This window comes from Lipotes vexillifer, unplaced genomic scaffold (genome assembly GCF_000442215.2).
Source record: "Lipotes vexillifer unplaced genomic scaffold, Lipotes_vexillifer_v1.1 scaffold1191, whole genome shotgun sequence".
NCBI lineage: Eukaryota > Metazoa > Chordata > Mammalia > Artiodactyla > Lipotidae > Lipotes > Lipotes vexillifer.
Window position 1 is genome coordinate 802,587 of NW_006799014.1, and position 18,031 is coordinate 820,617.

The window sequence follows — 18,031 nt, forward strand, 5'->3', positions numbered from 1 at the left end:
ACAAACTCTCCTGAGAGCTGGTATGGCCAGAGTGCTGAGTTTGTGTTTCAAAACCCAAGTCTATTCAACTGGCCACCAGATGCACCTTCCAAATGGCTGGGACCAGAGAGAAAATTCTCACTGGACACAAAGCTGAGATCTCAGGACATAAAGCAAGGTGGAAGGACAAACTTTATCTGGGTTTATATGGAAGATCCACAGCAAAGTTTGTTTAAGTAGATGCAGGTCCGGTGAGAAACATTAACTCACCAGTCTGTGAGGCTGGCTCAAACAGCAGGCTTATAGGACCTATGCCTGCATTCTGCCCTATGGTTCTTCCTCCTTATGGCAAACAATACAACAGACAGAGACGAAGAAAAACAGTGACCATCTCTGGGAAGAAAAGAATTCCCAAGAGTTGCTAAGTACAAGGAACTAGCTCAGAAATATTTTCTCCTGCTAATCTAAATTTAGAGAGGGAGTAAGGAACTCTCGCCACTTTCCCTTCCACCAGACCTTGCAGACAGAGATCCAGGAAGCTGACGTGGTAAGAAATCTTACCTTCTACTGGTCTTTATCAGATGTCTCAGGATCTCTCATCTGCAGTAGCCTCAGGGCAGGAAGCAGGTTCCAGCCAGGCTCCTGCCTGGCTCACCAAATGTCAGGGTTGAATAAATTTCCCCCTCTTCCCTCTTGAGTTCTTGTGGCTGGACTAATAATAAAATGGACACAAGACAGATTAACAGGAGAAAAAGAAAAAATTTTATTTATGTGCACAGAGGTCTCATAGAAATGGGACCTAATAAGTAACCAAAGCAGGCAGCTTTTATTCTTTTAGACAAAGAAACAATACATTTGTGAGGAATTGACAAGACAAAGAAATTTAGATTTTGGGTAGTTAATTAGTGAAGAATCTATACAGAGTTTTGGCTTAGGGAAGTAAATTAAAGAAGTAACAAGGTTTGTTTTTACAGGCTTTTCAGCTCTGAATTCCCCATCTCTGGCGATTAAGGGTGTCCCTTCTACCTTTCAGATGCAGGGAGTGCATCTTTCATATGAGATTGTTTTCCTGCTTTCAGGGAGACAGAGAGGAGGGTCAAAGTGTCTCTCTTGCTGGCTCTTTCTTAAGCAACTTTAATTCACAATAATTAACATGCTATTGAGGCACATTTTGGGGTGGCCTGCCCTGGGCCGCCATATTGAAACACTACCTGCCGTATTGAAACTGCCCCACTATTTGTATTAAAAAGACCCATGTCATTATACATTAGATTCTTTAAAGGGTAACAATTAATCATTTTTAAAGCTAAATCGAGGGCGAAAGCTCAACTCAGCTATTTTTTTTCCCTAACCCTAGGGCAGAGGGAACTAGCCCCAAAGAATCACTCTGAGAAGAAAGACCTAGGTAACTCACTTAAGACTGAGGTCAGAAAATGGACCCCTGAAATACAAAGCAGCATACCTGGAGTAGAAGTCATGGTCACATGAGCTGGTTAGGTGTTTTACACTAAGGGTATCAGGTGTAATACACTTATTACTGAGCATTCTACCAGGTAGAGTTATTAAGACCTCTTTTCCAACTAATAGTGCAGGGTGTGTAGGTTACCTGAACATGCCCTCTGACTTTAAAAGAACACTTAATATTCCACACTTAATATTCCACAGAGTTTAACTACAAAATATATTCTTTTTTGTTTAATTTTTATTTTATATTGGTGTATAGTTGATTTACAATGTTCTGTTAGTCTCAGGTATACAGCAAGATGATTCAATTATACATATATCCATTCTTTTTCAGATTCTTTTCCCATATAGTTTATTACAGAATATTGAATAGAGTTCCCTGTGCTATACAGTAGGTCCTTGTTGATTACCCATTTTATATATAGTAGTATATATATGTTAATCCCAAACTCCTAATTTATCCCTCTCCCACCTTTCCCCTTTGGTAACCATAAGTTTGGGGGGGGGGTTTTGTTGGGTTTTTTTATTATTTATTTTTGGCTGTGTTGGGTCTTCGTTTCTGTGTGAGGGCTTTCTCTAGTTGTGGCAAGCGGGGGCCACTCTTCATCGCAGTGCGTGGGCCTCTCACTGTTGCGACCTCTCTTGTTGCGGAGCACAGGCTCCAGATGCGCAGGATCAGTAGTTGTGGCTTACGGGCCCAGTTGTTCCATGGCATGTGGGATCTTCCCAGACCAGGGCTCGAACCCGTATCCCCTGCATTGGCAGGCAGATTCTCAACCACTGCGCCACCAGGAAAATCCCATAAGTTTGTTTTTGAAGTCTGTGAGTCTGTTTCTGTTTTGTAAATAAGTTCACTTGTATCATTTTTTTTAGATTCCACATATAATATCATATGATATTTGTCTTACTTATTTCACTTAGTATGATAATCTCTAGGTCCATCCATGTTGCTGCAGATGGCATTATTTTGTTCTCTTCTATGGCTGAGTAATATTCCATTGTATATATGTACCACATCTTCTTTATCCATTCGTCTGTCAGTGGACACTTAGGTTGCTTCCATGTCTTGGCTATTATAAATAGTGCTCTAATGAACTGGAGAACATTTTCTCCAGATATATGTCCAGGAGTGGGATTGCTGGATCATGTGGTAATTCTTTTTTTAAGGCACCTCCATACTGTTCTCCATATTGGTTGTACCAATTTACATTCCTACCAATAGTGTAGGAGGGTTCCCTTTTCTCCACACCCTCTCCAGCACTTTTTTTTTTTTTTTTCTGGTACACGGGCCTCTCACTGCTGCGGCCTCTCCCATTGCGGAGCACAGGCTCTGGATGCACAGGCTCAGCGGCCATGGCTCACGGGCCCAGCCGCTCCATGGCATGTGGGATCCTCCCGGACCGGGGCACGAACCTGTGTCCCCTGCATCGGCAGGCAGACTCTCAACCACTGAGCCACCAGGGAAGCCCCCTCTCCAGCATTTTTTTAAATTTTTTAAAAAATTTTTAATTATTTATTTATTTACTTGGCTGAGCCAGGTCTTAGCTGTGGCACGTGGGATCTTTGTTGTGGCATGAGGGATCTTTAGTTGAGACATGCGGGATCTAGTTCCCTGACCAAGGATAGAACCCAGGCCCCCTGCATTGGGAGCACAGAGTCTTAACCACTGGACCACCAGGGAAGTCCCTATAGATGTTTTGATGATGGCCATTCTAACTGGTGTGAGGTGATACCTCATTGAGGTTTTGATTTGCATTTCTCTTAATAATTAGTGATGTTGAGCACCTTTCCATGGGCTTTTTGGCCATCTGTATATCTTCTTTGGAGAAATGTCTATTTAGATATTCTGCCCATTTTGGATTGGGTTGTTTGCTTTTTTGATATTAAGCTGCATGATCTGTTTGTCTATTTTGGAGATTAATCCCCAGTTGGTCGCTTTGTTTGCAAATATTTTCTCCCATTCTGTGGGTTGTTTTTTTGTTTTGTTTATGGCTTCCTCTGCTGTGCAAAAGCTTTAAAGATTAATTAGGTCCCATTTTAAAATTTTTGTTTTTATTTTCATTACTCTAGGAGTTGGATCCAAAAAGATATTGTTGTATTTCATGTCAAAGAGTGTTCTGCCTATGTTTTCCTCTAAGAGTTTTATAGTATCCAGTCTTACATTTAGGTCTTTAATCCATTTTGAAGTTATTTTTGTTTATGGTGTTAGAGAATGTTCTAATTTCATTCTTTTTCATGTAACTGTCCAGTTTTCCCAGCACCATTATTGAAGAGACTGTCTTTTCTCCATTGTATATTCTTGCCTCCTTTGTCATAGATTAATTGACCATAGGTGCATGGGTTTATTTCTGGGCTTTCTATCCTGTTCTATTAGTCTATATTTCTATTTTTGTGCCAATACTATACTGTTTTAATTACTGTAAGTTTGTAGTATAGTCTGAGGCCATGGAGCCTGATTCCTCCAGCTCCATTTTTCTTTCTCAGGATTGCTTTGGCTATTCAGGGTCTTTTGTGTTTCTATACAAATTGTAAAATTTTTTGTTCAAGTCCTGTGAAAAATGCCATTGGTAATTTGATAGGGATTGCATAGAATCTGGAGATTGCCTTGGATAGCATAGTCATTTTGACAATACTGATTCTTCCAATTCAAGAACATGGTATATCTTTCCATCTGTTTGTGTTGCCTTCACTTTCTTTCATCAGTATCTTATAGCTTTCAGGGTACAGGTCTTTTGCCTCCTTAGGCAGGTTTATTCCTAGGTATTTTATTCTTCTGATGCAATGGTAAATGGGATTGTTTCCTTAATTTCTGTTTCTGATCCTTCATTGTTAGTGTATAGAAATGCAAGAGATTTCTGTGTATTAACTTTGTATTCTGCAACTTTAGTGAATTCATTCATGAGCTCTAGTTTTCTGCTAGCATCTTTTTTTTTTTAAGACAGGAGTTGAAGTTTATTCTTGGGCAGAACAAAGTCCCCCCAACCCTCCACATCAGAAAGGCTTCCCCAGGAGGCCCTGCCCCTCCAAATGGTCATCTCTCTTTTCTGAACCCCTTCTTCCACCAACACCCATTATGATGCTGCTACTTGGGGGAGAGGCTCCTCCAGGTACTGCACCAAGGCCTGGGCCTTGGCCTTGAGCATTCCAAAGCCAACAGTCTCCTTGGCATACATGCACAGTAGAAGGTTGGCCACTCGAGTGATGGCTACCCGGCCCTCCATGCAGTCCATGAGGATGAATTTGAGATCGTCTTCATTAAACGCTTGGTTCCCGTTCCGGTCGTAGGCCACCCAGATGTTACTGGTGATGGCAGCGGTGACCCGGGCATCTGTATCCCCGTAACCGGAGTAGGCCAACAGAGATCCCTCGTTATTCAGCAGCAGGGTGCTCTGGATGCCTCCAGTGTTGGCCTGGCTTAGCACCTGGGTCAAAGCTTGGGACGCAGCATGCCTGCGGCTCCTATCCCTGGGCTTTTGCACCCAGATCCCCGAGTTTCCTACTGCTGCCCTCTGCCTGCCGCTTCCCATAGTCCAGCTGCCCTGCTCCGGAACGCCCTTAGCATCTTTATGATCTTCTATGTATAGTATCATGTCATCAACAAAGAGTGACAGTTTTACTTCTTGTTTTCCAATTGGGATTCATTTTATTTCTTTTTCTTCTCTGATTGCCATGGCTAGGATTTCCAAAACTATGTCGAATAAAAGTGATGAGAGTGGACACCTTGTCTTGTCCCTGATCTTAGAGGAAATGCTTTCAGCTTTTCACTATTGAGTATGATGTGAGCTGTGGGTTTAGCATATATGGCCTGTATTATGTTGAGGTAGGTTCCTTCTATGCCCACTTTCTAGAGAGTTTTTATCATAAATGTGTGTTGAATTTTGTCAAAAGCTTTTTCTGTATCTATTGAGATGATCATATGGTTTTTATTCTTCAATTTGTTAACGCGGTGTATCACACTGATTTGCAGATATTGAAAAATCCTTGCATTCCTGAGATAAATCCCACTTGATCATGGTGTATGATCCTTTTTTTTTTGTATCACACTGATTTGCAGATATTGAAAAATCCTTGCATTCCTGAGATAAATCCCACTTGATCATGGTGTTTTTATCCTTTTTTTTTTTTTTTTTGGTGTATGATCCTTTTAATGTATTCTTGGATTTGGTTTTCTAGTATTTTGTTGAGAATTGGTGCTTCTATGTTCATCAGTGATATTGGCCTGTAATTTTCTTTTTTTGTGGTATTTTTCTCTGGGTTTGGTATCAGGGTGATGGTGGTCTCATAGAATGAGTTTGGGAGTACTCCTTCCTCTTCAATTTTTTGGAATACAGTAAGTCCCCTACATATGAATGAGTTCTGTTCCGAGAGTGCATTCATAAGTCCAATTCATTCGTAAGTCCAACAAAGTTAGACTAGGTACCCAATTAACACAATTGGCTATACAGTACTGTACTGTAATAGGTTTATAATACTTTTCACACAAATAATGCATAAAAGACAAACAAACAAAAAATAAAGAATACATTTTTTTTTGGCTGTGTTGGGTCTTTGTTGCTGCACGTAGGCTTTCTCTAGTTGTGGTGAGTGGGGGCTAGTCTTCATCGCAGTGCATGGGCTTCTCATTGCGGTGGCTTCTCTTGTTGCAGAGCACAGACTCTAGGTGCGCAGGCTTCAGTGGTTGCAGCACATGGGCTTGGTAGTTGTGGCCCTCAGGCCCTAGAGCATGCGGGCTTCGGTAGTTGCGGAGCATGGGCTCAGTAGTTGTGGCACACAGGCTCAGTAGTTGTGGCGCACAGGCTTAGTTGCTCCATGGCATGTGGGTTCTTCCCAGACCAGGGATCAAATCCATGTCCCCTGCATTGGCAGGCATATTCTTAACCACTGCACCTCCGCAGTGGAAGGGAAGTCCCAAGAAAACAATGTTAATCTTACAGTACAGCACCTCAAAAAGTACAGTACAATACCAGCTACATCATTGCTGCTTTTACGCTAGCTTCTGGACATCCTGGGCTTGAAATAAAGATACTGTACTACTGTACTCTATACAGTACTGTACAGTAAAGTACACAAAAACACACCACTTGTAGAGGATGCACACATGTGACAATGTACGCCAGATACGTGAACTAACTCATGTGATTGGACATGCGAACGCATGTTCGCATCTTTGAAAGTTTGCAACTTGAAGGTTTATACGTAGGGGACTTACTGTAGTTTCAGAAGGATAGGTGTTAACTCTCCTCTGAATGTTTGAGAGAATTCGTCTGTGGAGCCATATAGTCCTGGACTTTTTTTCAGGGGGTTACTGCATTGGGTCTTTGTTGCTGCACACAGCCTTTCCCTAGTTGCAGCTAGAGATTTGGGCTGCTCTTTGTTGCAGTGTGTGGGCTTCTCATTGCAGTGGCTTCTCTTGTTGCACAGCACGGGCTCTAGGCATGTGGGCTTCAGTAGTTGGAGCATGCAGGCTCAGTAGTTGCAGCACGCAGGCCCTAGAGTACGTAGGCTTCAGTAGTTGTGGTGCATGGGCTCAGTAGTTGTGGTTCACAGCCTCTAGGGCACGTGGGCTTCAGTAGTTATGTCACACGGGCTTAGCTGCTCCATGGCATGTGGGATCTTCCCAGACCAGGGATTGAACCTGTGTCTCCTACATTGGCAGGCGGATTCTTAACCGCTGCGCCACCAGGGAGGTCCCTGGACTTTTGTTTGTTGGAAGTTTTTAAATCACAGTTTCAATTTCAGTACTTGTGATTGGTCTGTTCATATTTTCTATTTCTTCTTGGTTCAGTCTTGGAAGATTATACCTTTCTAAGAAATTGTCCATGTCTTCTAGGTTGCCAGTTTTATTGGCGTGTGGTTGCTTGTAGTAGTCTCTTATGATCCTTTGTATTTATGTGGTGTTAGTTGTAACTTCTCCTTTTTCATTTCTAATTTTATTGAGCCCTCTCTCCCTTTTTTCTTGATGAGTCTGGCTAAAGGCTTATCAATTTTGTTTATCTTTTCAAAGAACCAACTTTTAGTTTTATTGATCTTTGCTATCGTTTTCTTCGTCTCTATTTCATTTATTTTTGCTCTGATCTTTATGATTTCTTGCCTTCTACTATCTTTGGGTTTTGTTTGTTCTTTCTTTAGTTGCTCTAGGTGTAAGTTTAGGTTGTTTGAGATTTTTTTGTTTCCTGAGGTCACATTGTGTTAGTATAAATCTCCCTCTTAGAACTTCTTTTGCTGTGTCCCACAGGTTTTGGATCTTTGTGTTTTTGTTTTATCTGTAGGTATTTTTTGATTTCCTCTGATTTCTTCAGTGATCCATTGGTTGTTTAGTAATATATGGTTTAGCTTCCCTGAGTTTGTGTTTTTTACAGTTTCTTTTTATTGTAGTTGATTTCTGATCTCATAGCACTGTGTTCAGAAAAGATGCTTGATATGATTTCAATTTTCTTAAATTTACTTAGGCTTCCTTTGTGGACCAGCATGTGCTCTATCCTGGAGAATGTTCCATGTGCACTTGAGAAGAATATGTATTCTGCTGCTTTCAGATGGAATGCTCTATAAATGTTAATTAACTCCATCTGATCTAATGTGTCATTTAAGGCCTGTGTTTCCTTATTGATTTTTTGTCTGGATGATCTGCCCATTGATGTAAGTGGGATGTTAAAGTCTCCACTATTATTGTGTTACTGTCAATTTCTCCTTTTATGGCTGTTAGCATTTGCTTTATATATTGAGGTGCTCCTATGTTGGGTGCATATATATTTACAATTGTTATATCTTCTTCTTGGATTGATTCCTTGATCATTATGTAGTGCCCTTCTGTCTCTTGTAACAGTCTTTATTTTAAAGTGTATTTTCTGTGACATGAGTATTACTACTACAGCTTTCTTTTGCTTTCCATTTGTGTGGAATACTTTTTTCCATCCCCTCACTTTCAGTCTGTATGCGTCCCTAGATCTGAAGTGGGTCTCTTGTAGGCAGGGTATATATGGGTCTTGTTTTTGTATCCATTCAGCCAGTCAGTGTCTTTTGGTTGGAACATTTAATCCAGTTACATTTAAGGTAATTATTGATATGTATGTTCTTATTACCATTTTGTTAATTGTTTTGGATTTGTTTTTGTAGGTCTTTTTTCTTCCCCTCTCTTTTGTTCTTTTCTCTTGTGATTTGATGACTATGTTTAGAGTTGTGTTTGGATTGCTTTTTCTTTTTTGTATGTGTATCTATTGTAGATTTTTGGTCTGTGGTTATCATGAGGTTTTTATATAGTAGTCTATATATGTATTTATATATATGATTGCTTTAAGTTGCTGGTCTCTTAATTGCAAATGCATTTCCAATATCCTTCATTCGTACTCTTCTTTCCTCATGATTCCTGGTTTTGACTTCATATTTGTGTATGGATGATTTCCTACCTTTACTATATGTTTGTCTTTACTGGTGAGCTTTGTCATTGGTAATTTTCTTGGTTCTAGTTGTGACCTTTTCTTTTTCATCTAGAGAAGTACCTTTAGCATTTGTTGTAAAGCTGGTTTGGTGGTGCTGGATTCCCTTAGCTTTTGCTTGTCTGTAAAGCTTTTTTTTTTTTTTTTTAATTTGGCTGCATTGGGTCTTAATTGTGGCATGCGGAATCTTGGTTGCGGCATGCGGGATCTTTCGTTGCAGCATGTGGGCTCTTCATTGTGGTGTGTGGGCTTCTCTCTAGTTGTCACACATGGGCTCTAGAGTGCACAGGCTCAGTGGTTGCAGCACACGGTCTCTCTAGCCATGTAGAGCTTTTGATTTCTCTGTCAAATCTGAACAAGAGCCGTGCTGGGTAGAGCATTCTTGGTTGTAGGTTTTTCCCTTTCATCACTTTAAATGTATCATGCCACTCCCTTCTGGCCTGCAGAATTTCTGGTGAAAAAAACAGCTGATAACCTTATGGGGATTCCCTTGTATGTTATTTGTTGCTTTTCCGTTGTTGCTTTTAACATTTTCTCTTTGTCTTTAATTTTTGTCAGTTTGATTAATATGTATCTCAGAGTGTTCCTCCTTGGGTTTATCCTGTATGTAACTCTCAGGGCTTCCTGGACTTGAGTGAGTTTTTCCTTTCCCACGTTAGGGAAATTTTCAATTATTATCTCTTCAAATATTTTCTCAGGCCCTTTCTCTCTCTATTCTCCTTCTGGGACCCCTAAATGTGAATGTTGGTGCACTTAATGTTGTCCCAGATGTCTCTTAGACTATCCTCATTTCTTTTCATTCTTTCTTTATTCTGTTCTCCAGCAGTGTTTTCCACCATTCTGTGTTCCAGCTCACTTATTTTTTCTTCTGCCTCATTTATTCTGCTATTGATTCCTTCTAGTGTATTCTTAATTTCAGTTATTGTATTGTTCACCTCTGTTTGTTCTTTATTGATTTATTTTAAAATTTTATTTATTTATTGGCTGTGTTGGGTCTTTGTTGCTGCATGCAGGCTTTCTCTAGTTGCAGTGAGTGGGGTCTATTCTTTGTTGCAGTGCACCAGCTTCTCATTGTGGCTTCTCTTGTTGCAGAGCATGGGCTCTAGGCATGCAGGCTTCAGTAGTTGCAGCACGTGTTCTCAGTAGTTACAGCATGCAGGCCCTAGTGTGTGCGGGCTTCAGTAGTTGCAGTGCATGGGCTTAGTAGTTGCGGTGCACAGGCTCTATGGCTTGCAGGCTTCAGTAGTTGTGGTACACAGGCTCAGTATTTGTGGCTCACAAGCTCTAGAGTGCAGGCTCAGTAGTTGTGGCATGCAGGCCTAGTTGCTCTGAAGCATGTGGGATCTTCCCAGGCCAGGGATTGAACCCATGTCGCCTGCATTGGCAGGCAGATTCTTAACCACTTTGCCATGAGGGAAGTTCCTCTGTTTGTTCTTTAAATCTTCTAACTCTTCGCTAAACATTTCTTATATCTTTTGGTCTGTGCCTCCATTCTTTTTCTGAGATCTTGGATCATCTTTACTATCATTATTCTGAATTCTTTTTCAGGCAGATTGCCTATCTCCACTTCACTTAGCTGTTCTTCTGGGGTTTTGGCTGGTTCCTTTGTCTGGAACATATTTCTCTGCCATCTCATTTTGTCTGACTTTCTGTGTTTGCGGTCTCCATTCCTCAGGCTGCAGAATTGTAGTTCTTGGTTCTGGTGTCTGTCCGCTGGTCGGTGAGGTTGGTTCAGGGGCTTGTGCAGGCTTCCTGGTGGGAGGGACTGGTGCCTGCCCACTGGTGTATGGAGCTGGGTCTTGTCCTTATGGTGGGCAGGGCCATGTCAAGGGGTCTGTTTATAGGCAGCCATGGGCTCAGGACTGCTTTAGACAACTTTGCTGATGGGTGGGGCTGTGTTCCCACCCCGTTGGTTGTTGGGCCTGTGTCGTCCCAGCACTGGAGCCTGCAAGCTGTTGGGTGGGGCCAGGTTTTGGTGCTGAGATGGCGACCTCCAGCAGAGCACACGCCTGATGAATATTCCCTGGGGCCTCCGCCACCAGTGTCCTTGCCCCCACAGTGAACCACAGCTGACCCCTGCCTCCCTAGGAGTCCTTCCAAGACCTGTAGTTACATCTGGCTCAGGCTCCTGTGGAGTCACTGCTTTGCCTGGGACCCAGTGCACATGAAACCTTGTGTGCTCCCTCCAAGAGTGGAGTCTCTATTTCCCTCAGTCCTGTGGAGCTCCAGCACTCAAGCCCTGCTGGCCTTCAAAGCCAAGTGCTCTGGGGACTTCTCCCAATGTCAGAACCCCAGGCTGGGGAGCCTGACATGGGGCTCAGAACTCTCACTCCTGTGGGAGAACCTCTGTCATATAATTATTTTCCAGTTTGAGGGTTGCCCAACCAGCAGGTATAGCATTTGATTATATCGTGAAAGCACCCCTCCTACCATCTGGTTTTGGCTTCCTCTTTGTCTTTCAATGTAGAATATCTTTTTTGGTTGGTTCCCATCTTTTTTGTTGATGGTTGTTCAGCAGTTGGTTGTGATTTTGGTGTTTTCGTGAGAGGAGGTGAGCTCAAGTCCTTCTACTCCCCCATCTTGTCTCCTGAGGGACAATGCATTCTGAGGGAACTTGATGCTCTGGGACATCCCTGTTCCCCTTCAAGTTGTGCCAGGATGGGTAGGGTTGTTTATGGGCTGGGGTCTACATGGCAGGGCCTCAGCTCCATGACCTGCCTCAAAACCCAGAAATAGCTACCATTCCTTTCCTTGTTTTCTTTCATTCCTCTGAAGACACACTGATTCATTACTCTGGAACTGTCCCTAGACACTGGGTGGCAGACCCAGGTCTTCTTTCTCAGTGCCCAGCACAGGCTCGACCAACGGGGCTGCAAAGTGCACTGCAGCTACAATCCTAAATATATTCTTAATTTTTGGAAACTACCCATCCCTGATAGTACATCACTTAATTATCCGGTCTATAATTGATTAATCACACACCTTATTCTCTAACTTTGGCCTAGAAAATGCACTGGAGGATTCTGTGTTTTTTAAAATGTCAGTCTTAAAACAGAACTACTTATGTCACATTTGATTCTTGTGTCCAAGAAAAGAGTCACAACTTCCTAAGTAATCAAAATTCATGAGAAGAACTAAAGAAAACTTGGCTAGTTTATACTGTAAAATTGTTACCTGATTTTCACGCACAGAGTACACTCATTGGGATAAGTGGACATGTCGCTTCCACACACAGGGCTAAAGTCCCTGGGACATCCTGGTAATTTATACTGATTGCAATCTGGCTGGAAAAGAGAAAGGAAGACAGCAATTGGAGAATACCGTGAGACTTTCTCATCACAAAACAGCTGAGAGGAGGCCAAACACCCACATTTTCCTAGATTTCCTAGAAACAGCCTACAGAAAGATTTCTATTTTCCACAAAAAAAAAAAAAGCTTTTTCTAATGCAAAAATCAGATGCAGTGTTGAAGCAATGGGTCAGTACCTGCTATGTAAGAAAAGGACCTCAGAGGAAGGTTCTGTCTGGCTGATTTTTAAATGAAAGTCCAAGATATGTCACCAAACCTACTTTACTATCCTCCAGCTTCATAATTTACTCTTCACTATCACCTCCATGAGAATGTCCTGTTACATTCCACCTAATCCCTGTGCATAGTGCCCAGACACACTCGGGAATCCTGTCTGGACTTTTAAGATACTGGCATTTAAGCAACAGCATTAAAGAAAGCAGTAGGTTCAGAATTAGATCTCAGGGGGTGGTTATGGGTTTAATTGTGTCCACCCAGAAAGATAGGTTAAAGTCCTAACCCCCAGTACCTCAGAATGTGACCATATATGGAAATAGGGTCTTTATATAGGTAATCAACTTAAGGTTAGTAGAATTGGCCCTAATCCAATATGACTGGTGTCCTTATCAAAAGGGAAATATGGACACAGAGTCACACACAGAGGGAAGATCATGTGAAGACACCAAGAGAATGCCATTAACTAGCCAAGGAATGCCTGAGGCTACCAGATACTAGGACAGAGGAATAGAACAGATTCTCCCCCTGAAGGAAGCAACCCTGACAACACCTTGAGTTTGGACTTCTAGCTTTGAGAACTGTGAGACAGTGCATTTCCATTGTGTAAGATATCCAGTTTGTGGCTTTTATTACGGCAGCCCTAAGAAACCGATATGGGGTCATGGAACTCAACCCTCAGATTCAGTGGAATCGAGGCCAGAGACATAACATGTCTTATGCATAGCCACTAGTATCTAGCAGGGCCAGGACTAGAAATGGTCACAATGGTCACACTATGATGTGCAGAGTCCCACTTTAATAACAGGCTAAATATATGGCCTGCTGTATTTCTGTTTGTGTGTGTATGTTTTAGTAGTGATTACCGTTCCTCACTTCAGAGTAAGTCACCCTGTTTAGCATTCTTAATAAATGAACTACACATTTCTACTGATATCTGGATTTATAAAGAGTTAAGCAGGGGGCTTCCCTGGTGGCGCAGTGGTTGGGAGTCCGCCTGCCGATGCAGGGGACGCGGGTTTGTGCCCCGGTCCGGGAGGATCCCATGTGCTGCGGAGCGGCTGGGCCCGTGGGCCATGGCCGCTGGGCCTGCGCGTCCGGAGCCTGTGCTCCGCAACGGGAGAGGCCACAACGGTGAGAGGCCCGCGTACTGCAAAAAAAAAAAAAGAGTCAAGCAGGGCTGGCCATGGGCCAAACTCTAAAGTAAAGAACTTTTTTGATCCTTTCCATCCTCCATTCAGCCCTCTATCTCCATTTAAGAGCCTGATGTGTTCTTGCTGCCCCAGCTTCATTAAGATGTTGCCTTCCAGGGCTTCCACAGGAGAGTAGATGCCCTCTTATCCAATGAGATTGGGACAAGTGGTAATTGCTCACTTAATTGAAAAAGTCAATTAACAGGGAAACAATAACAGAATCTCTTAAAACATAAAAGAAAACAGATGCCAATCTTTTGATGTAAGACAATGACAAGGCACATGGCCAGCTGTAATGCTACCTACACTAAGATAACCTCCCTTGCAGCTAGGTATGACCATATGATCAAGGTCAGGCTGATGGGATACAAGTGGAATTATTGTGTAGTAGCTTCTGGGAACCTCCTTTAAAAGAAAGTTGGTACCTGTCCTCTGCTTCTCCCAATTCTCATTCTCCTTTGTCCATTCCTCCATCCTGTTCGTGGGTGCATGGAGCGCTACTTTTTATCTTACAGACCGGGAGGCCAAAGGCCACGTCCTAAGATGGCAGCTCTGTGAGCTGTTATTTTGAGTCGTTGTTTCTTGCAGCTGAATCTAATCCTACCTGACATAAGACATAAGACTTTTCCTATGAATGTTTCAACTAATTAGAGTTCTGTGCACTATCACTGCAAAAATCATACACATAATAAATCACCTATGATTTCCTGTTTTGGTTTCTTTAAAAATGGGATTTCTCAACCCCATTCATATTTTGGACCAGATAATTCTTTGTTGTGTGAGGCTGCCCTGTGCATTGTAGGAAGTTTAGTAGCATCTCTGATCTCTATCCACTAGATGCCAATAACAACTCCCCAGTTAGACAATCAAAATGACTGTCTAAATGTCTCCTGGCAGGTAAAACTACACATTTTAAATATTGTGAGAATTTAAAGACACTGTTACAACAAGGTAATATACAATTAAAACATAATTCCCCAATTATTTACCATTGTTTTACCTACACCTAATTCAAGAGCAATTTTTTTGTTTTTAGCGTTTTGTCTTTTAGCAAGTCTTTCAAAAGCATTTGACACAGTTCTCATATAAACGGCTTATCTCTTTACACTCATGTTTATGCTGTTTTTACATTTTTAATTAAAATAAGACTGGACATATATATACTAACAAATATACCTTACGTTTGTTAGTATATATATATATACTAACAAACGTAAGGTAGATAGCCAGTGGGAAGCAGCCACATGGCACAGGGAAACCGGCTCGGTTCTTTGTGGCTGTCTGGAGGGGTGGGATAGGGAGGGTGGGAGGGAGGGAGACAAAGAGGGAGGAGATATGGGAACATATGTATATGTATAACTGATTCACTTTGTTATAAAGCAGAAACTAACACACCATTGTAAAGCAATTATACCCCAATAAAGATGTTAAAATAAAAAAAATAAAAATAAATAAATTCATGTTCACATAATTAAAAAAAATATTTATGTGAATTAAAAATAGTTATATTTGATGATCAGTAACTTCTATTAACACTAAGAAAACCTATTGTGAACCAACTCATCTTCATTCTGAGAAGTATTTGTTTTAATAGACACATGCTATCCTGTGAACTTTGGTCAGCAATGGTACAAAAACCCTCGTCCCAAAAGAAAAATGCCGTTATAAAAATAGAAAATAAAGCTTCTTCTGGTGGCAAAAAAAAAAATAATAATAAGACTGGAGACTCACATAACAGGCCTGTGAACACACATACTTGAGTCTTGGTGAGAATACAACTCCACTGATGGAAATATTCGACTTTACGAGAGAGTAGTCATACAAGACAGTGGTCTATCTACAACCAGTGAGTGAGTGATCTGCCGTGGAAACTGTTCAGAGAGAAAGGAGAGGGTCGTATGTGAGTTGCTTAAATGGAAGATGCCAGAGTGAGTTTTTGCTGTTATTATCCCCATTTTTCTGAAAGAAAATCAAACCCAAGAAAACGGAGTCATCTGAGTAAAAGTATTATTGGGCACCCATTAAGTGCTGAAGATTGGGCACCAAATAACAAGACATCATCCTTGACCACAAAATATACAGTTTACTGGAGGGAGACAGACAATTACAATTCAGTGCTCTGATGGGCTAGTGAAGAGCACTGGATCTGGAGTCAGAATGCCTGGGTTGGAACCACAGTTCCACCATTTCCATGTGACCTTGACCAGGGGGATAATAATGGTACCTACTTTTACTGCTATAAAGGATTAAGTGAGTTATTCTATACAAAGAATTTAGAACACTGTCTGGTATCTAAGCATTCACTGTTGAAGGAAACCAGGCTATGTCACCCCCAAAATATGGCTCTTTGATATAAAAATTATTTTGAGCTAAAGGCAGTTAAGGTGCAACTGTCTCTCTCTTCCCCTTTTCTGCCTAAAGGCAGGATATAAATTCTCCTTTACTGGAGATGACTCTGGACTCTTATCAGTCCAGAGGTGGGACCTGAGGAATCTGCAAACAAACCTTACCCCATTAGTTTCCTCCCATTATTTATCTTCCCACTGTTTGCCACACTTGGAAGCCTAAAACCATTTTCCTTTGTCCTGTCATTTATCTACAAACTTATTGCTCTCTGGTAAAGATGCTATATAAGGCAGATTTCTAAGCCACCTCTTTGAATTACTCATCTCTGAGTGCTCCCATGTGTATGCACAATGCACTTGTTAATAAATGTTTATTTTTCTCTTGTTAACCTGTCCTTTGTTATAGGGGCCCCAGCTGAAAACTTAGAAGGGTAGAGGAAAGATTTTTTTCCTCCCCTACACTAGCATGGTGGTGATGATAATGCAGTGTAGTTTGAATGGAGGCACAGAGAAAGTCCATGTATGTCTGCTTTGGAGGAAGAAAACAGGGTGGGAAAGTTTCCGGGAAAAGGTCTGTACTAAACTGAATACTCAAAGTTACCTAACCCACTGAGGTCAGTATCCCCATATGTAAATAATAATATCTATCTGTCTTACAAGGTCATTGTGAGAAATGAGAGACTGCGTATACAAATGGACAGTGTCAGACCAGATATTAAGAACTCTGACCCACAACCTTAGCAAGCTGCCCAGGAAACCAACACATTATTTAGAATAACCAGTCCAGGAAGTCAGTCTGCTAGAGTCAGACTTGTAAAAAATCAGATAGCTATCTGTAGTGACATCCAGGGAGCCAAACAGTAAGCTCTGTAACAATTGGCCCCAAATGGCCAGGACTTGATTAGGGAAACTGATAGTTTCCTAAATTTTGTCCCTGCTTCCAACTTAGGCCCCGTCAGAGAAAGCCAAATATGTCCTTCTAACAATTCACATAGGATGCCTGCTTCTACTTACCCACCTACAGCTTCGCCATGCCAATAGCCTCAATCAGGGCATACCTGACGCTTTCCCATTTTCCCACTTTAAAGCCTTCCCACTCTCTGCCTTTTAGTCTCAGCCAAAACGACGCAAGTGACGTGGCTAACTCACTTGCTACATCAAGCTCTGAATAACTAGCTTTTTATTATTATTAACCTTTTAAAAAAATTGAAGTATAGTTATTTACAATGTTGTGTTACTTTCAGGTGTACAGCAAAGTGATTCAGATATATACATACATATATATATATATATATATATATATATATTCTTTTTCAGATTCTTTTCACAGCAGGTCCTTGTTGTTTATCTATTTTATATATAGTATTGTGCATATGTTAATCCCAAACTCCTAATTTTTCCTTCCCTCCCCCTCCCCCTTGGCAACCATAAGTCTGTTCTCTGTCTGAGTCTGTTTCTGTTTCATAGGTAGGTTCATTTGTGTCCTGTTTTACGTTCCACATTTAAGTGATATATGATTATTTGTCTCTCTCTGTCTTACTTCACTTAGTATGATAATCTCTAGGTCCATCCATGTTGCTGCAAATGGCATTATTTCATTCTTTTTTATAGCTGAGTAGTAGTATTCCATTGTATATAAGTACCATATCTTCTTTATCCATTTGTCTGTCGATGGACACTTAGGTTGCTTCCATGTCTTGGCTACTGTAAATAGTGCTGCTATGAGTACTGGGGTGCATGTTGAATAACTAGCTTTTGCTAGTTATTTGGTTGGTCTTCCTTTACTTCCGCAGAATTTAATTTGTTAATATACATAAAATGCCTAGTATAAGGTGTAACTATTAGGCTTAGGATCTTCTAAATCATCAAAGGGAACATTAAAGGAAACAAAGCCCTGAGGTATCCAAGGCCTGAGCTATTTTCAGCCAACCTGTACATTGTGATCCGTATCAAAAAGCCTGCCTGAGAATCTGGTTTCTAAAGAAGCAGCCCACTGTTTCGAAAGTGGCAGGTCAGACCTGAAAACCAGCCCCCAACCCAAACTGTTGTCAGCTTCACATATCAGTAGAAACGATACAAGTGGTTTCTTACTTAC

At 41.4% G+C, this 18,031-nt stretch overlaps 1 pseudogene; it reads right to left on the reverse strand.

The window, feature by feature from the left end:
• Nucleotides 1–4,514: 4,514 nt before the first annotated feature.
• LOC103080841 (ragulator complex protein LAMTOR2 pseudogene) lies at nucleotides 4,515–5,033 on the reverse strand (annotated as a pseudogene).
• Nucleotides 5,034–18,031: the final 12,998 nt, after the last annotated feature.